At 44.4% G+C, this 9,150-nt stretch overlaps 1 long non-coding RNA gene across 1 annotated transcript; it reads left to right on the top strand.

Annotated features, from left to right (window-relative positions):
• The first annotated feature begins 4,977 nt into the window (after positions 1–4,977).
• Positions 4,978–7,924, top strand: LOC137164092 (uncharacterized). The gene is made up of 3 exons (XR_010922931.1): positions 4,978–5,085; positions 6,353–6,448; positions 7,492–7,924. It is a non-coding gene; the product is annotated as an uncharacterized lncRNA (long non-coding RNA).
• The last annotated feature ends 1,226 nt before the right edge of the window (positions 7,925–9,150 follow it).

Below are 9,150 nucleotides of genomic sequence, written 5' to 3'. Positions count from 1 at the left end.
ATCTCAAAGTACTTTACAAACATTAATGAATTACACCTCACCCCACACCCATGTTGCAGATGGAGATGCAGAGCCTGAGAGTGCTGACGAGGGCTGAGCGAAGCCAAGGATTTCTGTCCCATGGGAAATTCTTAATATCACATTTTTCACCCAATAGAAAGTTACAAAAACTTTCAATTCAGAAACATCAAAATATTTTGGTTCGACCCTGAACAGCTTCTGCTTATCACACCACAGTGCCTCATGGAAGTTGTAGCTTGTGTGGATCATGTCCTCATTGTTTCTTATAGGGTGGGCTACTTGGCTGGATGCAATGCAGTCATTTGAGTCCCATATTGTACCCCTTGGCTTGGTCTGAGGGAAGACCGTGGTGGCATGGTCAAGCAGCCTGGTCCATACAAGAGAATGGGGGCATGACACACTGAAACTACAACACGCAGGAGTCACTGCAGTAGCTTAGGCAGATGCAGTTGAAGATTGGACTGGCTAAAACAAAAATGTTTCATATTAGTTTTTCTGATCAGAAAAATGTTGACAAATATTGAAATTTTCCCCTTGGGAAACTTTCAGATGTGCAGAAACTTTGTTTTTCATAGAAGAATCATTTTGATGGAAAATTCCCAATGAGCTCGAGTACTTACCACTAGGGATTCAGTCCTGCAAGGTTCCCAGTGCCCTCCGTTCCCATTGACTGCCCCTCTAGCTGTTGGCACCTTGCAGCCAGTCAGGGCCCTTCCGAGCAGCTACAATTCCCACTGAGGTCTGTGGGAGTCGGGGGTGCTCAGTAGGTGTGAAAGTTTAGCTAAGAGCAAGGTGGTATAATTATTCAAATGGTTTCAGTAGATCATACTGCTGACTTGTTGATCCATTCCATGGTAACATACCGAGGTCCCTCTCTGAAAACCTGAGACTTCCATCAAAGGAGAAGACATGGGGGCTGATTCACTAACAGAACTTGGCACCAGGCTTTTACAACCCTTGGGTCTTTAATGGAGCATATGACCCAATTCCTCAGCCCTTCCTCAAGGTGGCTGCTTGCAGGATGGGGCTCATACTCCATTACAAAGAAAGGCAAATAAACTGTTCAGATTTGATCTTACAGCATCCGTATGGCAATAGCTTTGGGAGTGGAAATAAGACCCATTTTTCCTTCCACTAGCCCTCAGGCTAAATAGCATACATAGGGACACAAAAATAACCATACTGGATCAGAGCTGAAATTCATCTAGTCCACTAACCTGTCTCTGAAAATGGCCAGGATCTGATGCTCCAGAAGAAGGTGTAAGAACCACACAATAGACAGATGTGGGATAATCTACCTTCCTTGCCCTGATTGCTAAGAGATTGGCTGAAACCCCGAAAATGAAGTGCTGAAAACAAAAACCTGCCGTAGCAGAAAGGTGAATGATTTCCGATTTGAATGCTTGAGGTGGTTATTAATTTCTGCTGACTGCCACCGGATCTGATGGGTGAGGCAATATCTTTTATTGGACAAACTTCTGTTGATGAGAGAGGCAAGAGACAGAAGTTAGTCCAATAAATATTACCTCACCCACCTTGTCTCTTTAATATCTTGGGACTGGCATAGCCACCACTACACTGCATACAGGATCTGATGACATTTCTCCTTGATCCTTCATGAAAGGACAAGGTTTGAAGGCTCACCTCCCCTTGAACACATACATCTCTTTCTGGAGCACAGATTTCCTTTGACGTTTCTGATTAGCTTTTGCCTTGTGCAAGTCTAGGAGTGAAAAATCTGGAGTATTGAATGGAGGCATCAGTTGACCCAAAAGCCCAGCAGATTCTCCAGTTTGGCCATTACCCAAACATCCCCATGAGACAGGTTTCTGCTTTACCCTCTCTGGCACGTTTTGTGGTTATCCTTTGATGTGACTCATCGTTTTTATCTGTACAAAGAGAAGCTTTCAAATGCCTTAAGTGAGGTATTTTCCAGTACTTTAGCACTAATTAGTCATTAAGGCACCAAGATCAAAGGGTGGGAAAGGAAGCACAACTTTGGTACATTCTTATGATCATATTGTGGCCAATTTCCTCCCACCCTGTGCGCCCCTAAATACAAATATTTTGTGAATTTTAAATACAATACCTGAGAGAGAGAATTACTTGGCAAAAAGATGGTAAGTTTTATTTTCTTTCAGAAATAAATGGATGTTTTGCCTCTTTATGAAGAATGCAGTATCAGGCCTCTGGTTAGAAGATGTATTATTATTTATAACACTTTAACATCTAGAGGTGTCAGCATACCAGGCACACACATACAGAGTAAGAAACAGGAGTCCCTGCCCTTAAGAGTTTACAGCTTAATTAGACAAGACAAGCAAAGAGTGGAAGACAGCGAGCCAAATTAGCTTCATTTTAGGGAGGGGGAACTTGGATACAGAAAGAGTTAGGTAATTTTTTAAAAAGTGTCTAAATGACTTAGAAACCTAAAGCCCATTTTCAAAAGTGATTTAGGAGCTTAAATCTCATTGATATTCAATGGGACTTAGGTGCCAAAGTGCCTAAATCACTTCTGAAAATAGGACTGGGGCTCCTTAGTCATTCTGACACTTTTGAAAATTTTGCCCTAAGGGTATGTTTTCACTGCAGAGTTACCTGGGGCTCTTACCTGTGTGTTGCCTTTACCCTCCCTCCCTCCCATCCACCCACCTCCCACCCAAGCTTAATAGAGCTTTAAAGTCAGGTTTACTGGCCCTGGTGGGGATATGGTTTAGAACCGTGGTTCCCAGTCTTATGATGCAGGAGGGCCACATAAACCTAAGCACAACCTTGGGTGGGCCGAACAGATTCTATGTATTTTCATAAGATTTAAAGCTACCTGTACTGATTTATATTTTACGTTCAGCTTGTTTCAGATTTATTTAGATAGGTTTGTTTCTATGTCCAGTGTGTCTATTGACATACTGGTGTAAACTAAAATGACGTAAACATGATGGCAGAACACTAATGAATTGGTGGTTAGTATATCGCGTTGAAGCAGGCCGTGGGCCTTATGAAATGCTCTGGTGGGTCATGTATATAGTCTAGGGGCCATAGGTTGGGCACTCCTGGTTTAGAGACTGGGTTTTGCTGTCACTCAGGCTGGTAACCCTCTCACTTTGCAGAGGGGAGACAGGCAAAATCACTTGAGTGCAGATAATCCTCCAATGCCTTCCCACAATTCCCTTTTTATGCTCAGAAGGAGAGACAAGTTCTCCTTTAAATTCACTTGTAAAGCATCATGAAGTGGCTCTGTTTACTGCAGCACAAAGAACCTTGGGATGGGCCCCCCCAAAGTCCTATGGCGAGTCTTGACACACGAGGGCGAGTGCAGTCATACTGAGAGTGCAGTAACATGGGTAGGGCTTTGCAGTTTGGCCGTTGGTACTTTTGCCAGGCTGGCCCATGTGTTCCGGTCTGAGTGTTGATCAGCCAGGCTGGCTCAGCAGTGAAGACATACCCTAAAGGTCTTGCTAAGGTCACACACGGAGCATGTGACAGAGCAAGGAATGAAGCCCACGGTTCTCTTGTGTTCCAATCCAGTGCCCTGACCAGAAAACCAAGCTTCCTCTTCAGATTTATGTAGCCTAGTATAAATTCTGCAGCATATAAAGATTTGGGATGGGACCAAGGAGCTGTGGAACAATTTGGCAGTGGCTCATTCAGCATCTGAGAGAGAAGAACATGAGGAAGGGAAAAGGGTATGTCAGTTCATGCTAAATTCAGTAGAGCACAAGCCTTGATTTGTCCATGTTTCGATGTGAACATTGGATTCCGGCTGCTGCTGAGAAAAGAACGGAAGCTTTTGTGCTGCCGGGATGTCACTGGCTACTGGGAAAAATCAGACCCAAAGAGTACAGATGAGTGGCTGCTAAAATGTTGCCGAGAGTCATGTTTTGTTTTACTGGGGAAAACACAGAAATTAAAATTGAAATATTCTGTACATAGAACAAGAAGCAGTGGAAAGCATCTGGAGGAGAGGATGGGGTAAGGCCAATGTGCCGGGGAAAAGCAAGCCAAAGGAAAGGTGGCTCTGCAACTTTAAGGAGCAACAGGGCAAGTCAGGCACAAGCTGGCAACACAAGCAACAAAGTATCTGTAAAATTAGTGAATAATAATGGTTGTCCTAGAAACCGATGGAATGGAACAATAGTATTTCCAGTAAGAGCTTTTTGTAGAATATTGGAGGTTTGAAAAGGCACATTATTCCTTTTTTTTTTTTTTTTAAACAAAAAATGATTTAATTTTTTTTTGTGGGAGGCCCAAGATTTGGAAGGGTGGGCTCTTTTCCAGCTTTTCATTCTGACCTAGATTTTGATCTCATTTTTTCCCCTTACCTTCTACTTAACTGGCTACTATATGTCATAGACAGGGATATAATCTATATAACATTTGTTTCATATTAGTGTTACTTTCTATTTTTATGGGGTTTTGAAGGGAGATATTTAAATATTTAAATTACATTAACTGTACATTTTAAAAAAACAATACAAACTCTGCTGGACTATTTTGTAAACTGACAAAAACATAGCAAAGCATTGAAGGGTGACTTAGAAAGTCAAGCACTTATCTTCTCCCAGTGGAGAGTATCCACTCTATAATTTGTTTTACACAACTGGAGAAACTTTGTGCATAAGTTCAGTCTTTGAAGTCTAGCTCATGTTATTATCAGTATTAGAGTAACATCTAGAGGCTGCAGGCAGGATTTGGAATCCATTGTGCTGGATAATATATAGATGCATAGTAAGAGACAGAAGAATGCCCAAAAGAACGTACATTCCAACTAGGCAAAACACTCAAAGGGTGGCAGAAAGTGAGGTTTATTATCCCCATTTTACTGTGTGAAGTCAGTGGAGCTATTCTGATTTGCACCAGTGTCTGACACTGGATCTTCCCCCACCCTTCCTTTAGGTAATCACCATTAGCTCTTTCACTTCACAGAAAAGGAAAACCAATCTCTTACTTTCAGGACCACTGCAGATTAGAATGATAGCATTTTGCACATTTTGTGCAGGTGTGCATGACTACACAAGATGCAAAGCAAGAGAGAATCAAGTCACGTTTCCTATAAGGAAAGAAGAGGTAGGTCAAACTTTGGGTTGTCGACCCATTCAAAATTTTTGAATAACAGAGGTTGTGGGTGTGGCCTTTCCTTTTTTATTTATTTAATTGTTTCATGTCCCCTTTCTTCTCCTCACCCACCCATGTTGGCACTGGTAGATTTACGGTTATTCCTTGGTACTATTGTATAAAGGAAGGGACCTCCCTTATAACTTTGGCCCGGCGATTAGAGCATTCACGTGAGATATGGGAGCCCACTGGTTCGAGTCCCCCCTCTGCTGGATGAGAAGAGATTTGCCTAAGGATCGACTGTCCCTCAGGTAAGTGCCCTCACCACTGGGGTATGCAGTCTGTCATCCTTTCTCTGGTCCAGTTAATATTTCATTAAAATGGAACAACTTCAATAAGAGAGACTGAGGGAGCCCCACGTAAGACTATTCCATAGCCCAGTGGTTAGGGCCCACACCTGTGACATGGCAGAGCTCTGTTCACATCCCTTTTCCTCATCAGGCAGAGGGGGACTTGATCAAGTTGGCTCCCACATCCCAGGTGAATGCTCTAACTGCTGGTCTAAAGTTATAAGGGAGGCCTTGTCGTCTCTCCCCCCCCACCCCCGCTATCGTGTATAGAGCTGGGCAGCCTCTCAGCACACAGACTAGATCAGGCCCTGCACATGAGTCAGGCAGAGGAGGGCCTGTCTTCCCCTGGTTCTTGGATTGCTCTGAGGGTAGGCAGGAGCTAGGCATCCAGATGCCCAGAGTGAGGCAGCAGCTGTGCGTGCCCAGAGGCAGAAAGCACTAAGGCTCTGACGAAGTTTAGGCACTTACAGGGTTAGGCCAAGTGGGAATTTTGTGGATTGCAATGGTCCCTAAATTGGCCCTTAGGTGCCTAAATCTGGGGATTAGCTGCCTAAGTAACTTTAGGAATCCCAGTTTCTCTCATGACAGGGGTACGGGGAGTTGAATGCCCAGGTGGGTTTCAAACTGGGGTCATGGACAGTGGACAGAGGGAGGAGCTGTCAGAGCTGAGCGCTTTGGCTTCCCCCCATCACAATCCTGCTTTGCTAACAGTCTCCCTCTTTGAGGTTGCATTGATGAGAATGACCAATTGGATGCACTGGAAGCCCCATATAGCGGATGTGGAAAGTGTGGGCTGTGCCAACATATATAATCAATATTTGCAAGCCACAGTCTACTCCCGCCGCACCTGGTTGCATGTTCTCTATGATCAGGATGGTGTTTTAGCTTAACCTACCCGTTTATTTTACATAATGTTGTTTAAATTGTAGACGTTTTATGCAACTGACCAGCCATTGGTGCTGATTGAAACGAGTGAACGCTGCTTGGAACCATCACACTGAATCAGCTTTTCACCAGAAATCCAGGTGGGTATAAAGGGGATGTAAACAGGGGCAGCTTTAGTGTGGGTTCATGGGTTCAGCTGAACCCACAGAAATCATGAAACCAATGGTGCAAAACCAGGCAAACATGTACTTCTCCTTGCCAAGCATGGAGGGGGTGACTCCAGGATGGGGATGGGGGAAGTGCTGGAGCGCAAACTCATCCCACACTCACCTCACAGCGGCAGCTCTTGTCCCAGGGGGCTGGGCCTAGCTCACCACTCTGGGCATTGCATCCTGGCACACAGGGTCGCAGCGCCACTCAGGTTTAGCCTGGCTGTCCCTCCATCATCGCCACGCACCAGGTTGCAAAGCTACTCACTCAAATTTGGCCTGGCTGCCACTCCATCAAGATGGCCGGGTGGCAGTGCCAAACCTGAGTGGCACTACGACACCCTGCACCAGGCTGCAATGCCCAGACGAGGGCCCCACCCAGTGGGATGGGAACCGCCTCTGTGGGGAGAGTTCCAGGTGGGCTCACTCTCAAAGCCCCCCATCTCCTCCCCAGGCCTGCCCTCCATACCAGGCTGGGATTAGGGTGGAGGGTGCTACTGCAGGTGGTTGGTGCTCCCTCAGCAGTTTAGTATAGCTCACACTTTGAATTGGGAAGCTGCATCCTCCCCTAGCTATAAAGCTTCTCTCATTGGGAATCTGAGGATTCCTCCAGAAGTGGGGGGAAGAGGTGGTGTGCTCTGGTGATCCCCAACCGGTGTAATGGCCCCTAGGGACTGTTACAAAGCAGCATAGATCAGAACAGCCAAAATGTATGCCAAACCAGTTATGCCCCAAGGATCAGCAGAGTGCAAAGGCAAACCACATGCAGACCTGAATATCAGGGCCTAAGCTTGGTTGTGGGGTTTTTTTGGTGGTGGTGGAGGAGGTGGAATATAAAGCAAGTGTTGAAATTCCTTTCATCTTTGTTAGCATATGAAGGAGTGCGTATTAGTGGTCTCTCACTGGACATGCATCCTTCAGGTGTGCTGTATGGTGAAAACTGATTAATATGTAAACCCTATTTTATGTTCCAGAAAGAATGCTTCAGGAACGTTTCATCCCTCAGTCTTCTCCTGGCAACAAAAAGCGGAGGTAATGAAGTGGCATTTTCAAATTTTCAAAGGGGAGTGGCATTTTCAAAGACTATAAAACCTTGACAGCCCTTCTTTCGTTTGAGAGGGACTAGTGGATTCTCCACATGTCTCCGCACTTCATCTGTGATTTGAGAAAACAACTTTGTGGGATGCCAATTCTGTCCTTGGTTTCGTTCTTGTATTGAATACTGCCTTAAACTTGTGCCACATGGATGATGGTTTTATGATATAATATGATACTGTGAGGAAATCTGGGTTGAATACCAGTCTGGGCTGGTGCTAATGGAGCTGCTCCTTTAGTGCGGTGGTAGAGAACTTGGTTGGGAAGCTTGAGCTATTTATTCTGAGCCTCAATGGGAAGTTGCCCTCTGAATAAATTAATGTTGAGTTTATCATGGTGGATGAAGGTTATTGAGCGGTATTGGGCCCAGTAGGATGTAGAGAGGAGCAAAAAGATTCTCCAAGTAGTCTGACGTATTCTAATTTTGTCCAGAGCCCTTAAACTCACCCCGTTTGTATTGTGAATATATTGTTGAGGAAAAAAGAGGACAAATCATTGTTCAGATTCCAACCCAGATTATCGGCCCCTCCAAAATCAGGGCCTAATGTGCTAGGCACTATACATACACATGTCAAGAGGCAATCCCTGCCACTAGTCTCTAAATGACAAGACAGGCAAAGGAAGGATTCATCATCCTCATTCGACAGAGAGTTTAGGTGCAGAGAAATAACATGACTTGCCCAAGGTGACAGAAAAATGCTATGGCAGAGCTGGGAATTGAGCCAGTCTAGTGTGTTAATCCACTCCCGTTCATAACACCAGTCCAGTGCATTAATTACAAGGCCATCTTGCTGCTTTCTGATCATCTAAAACCGAAAAAGCATTGAGAAGGATAGACCACACTTCCATCACTTTCATTTACTAAAGTGCATAAAGTCCAGTCAAATGATACAAAAAATGGAACTCTTTTTTTTTTTTTTTTTTTTTGCCTACAGGGATTCTCAATTGTTAACATGCACTATGTGCAGAGGGCTAAAACAATAATAATTGCACATTATTTTAATGTACAAATATTAATAAATTAGCAATTAAAATGCCCAGTAATATCTAGGCAATATTTAGGTAGCCTTTATGGATCTTCACCTGATGTAAATCAGTATGGCTCCATTGAATTTGGCCTTGAAACTCATCTTCTTGTCATCTTCTTCTCTCCTGTATTCTCTACGTTGTTTAAAGAGTATGCTCAGAGGTGAGGCTCTCTTTTCTTGTAGCATGTTGGATTCCTAGTAAGAGGCCATGCACTTGACTGTATCAGTATTTTGTCATCTGCTATTTAACAAGCTTTACAAAGGGATGGGGGAAGCTCCCTTGGTCTGAGGATTTTCAGTGCTAGTGTTGCAGGCTGACTGCTGCTGGGTTTAACATGGATCTGGAATCACATCATTTCCCATCTTAGGCCCACCGTGGTCTTGTGCTCCCCCTGGAGGCCCATCCCACAGATGGGAACCAACACCACATGCTTTTCTTTCCCGGCAATGCTGTTGCTTGTCTGTGAATGCACCCAGGTGTGATATAACGAAGGAGGCATTTCTGTGGTT

This window comes from Emydura macquarii, unplaced genomic scaffold, assembly GCF_026122565.2.
Source record: "Emydura macquarii macquarii isolate MOO-44397 ecotype Brisbane River unplaced genomic scaffold, CSIRO-AGI_Emac_v2 contig_2676, whole genome shotgun sequence".
NCBI lineage: Eukaryota > Metazoa > Chordata > Testudines > Chelidae > Emydura > Emydura macquarii.
Note: the sequence above shows the minus strand (reverse complement) of the source record. Positions and strands in the feature narration are given on the sequence as shown.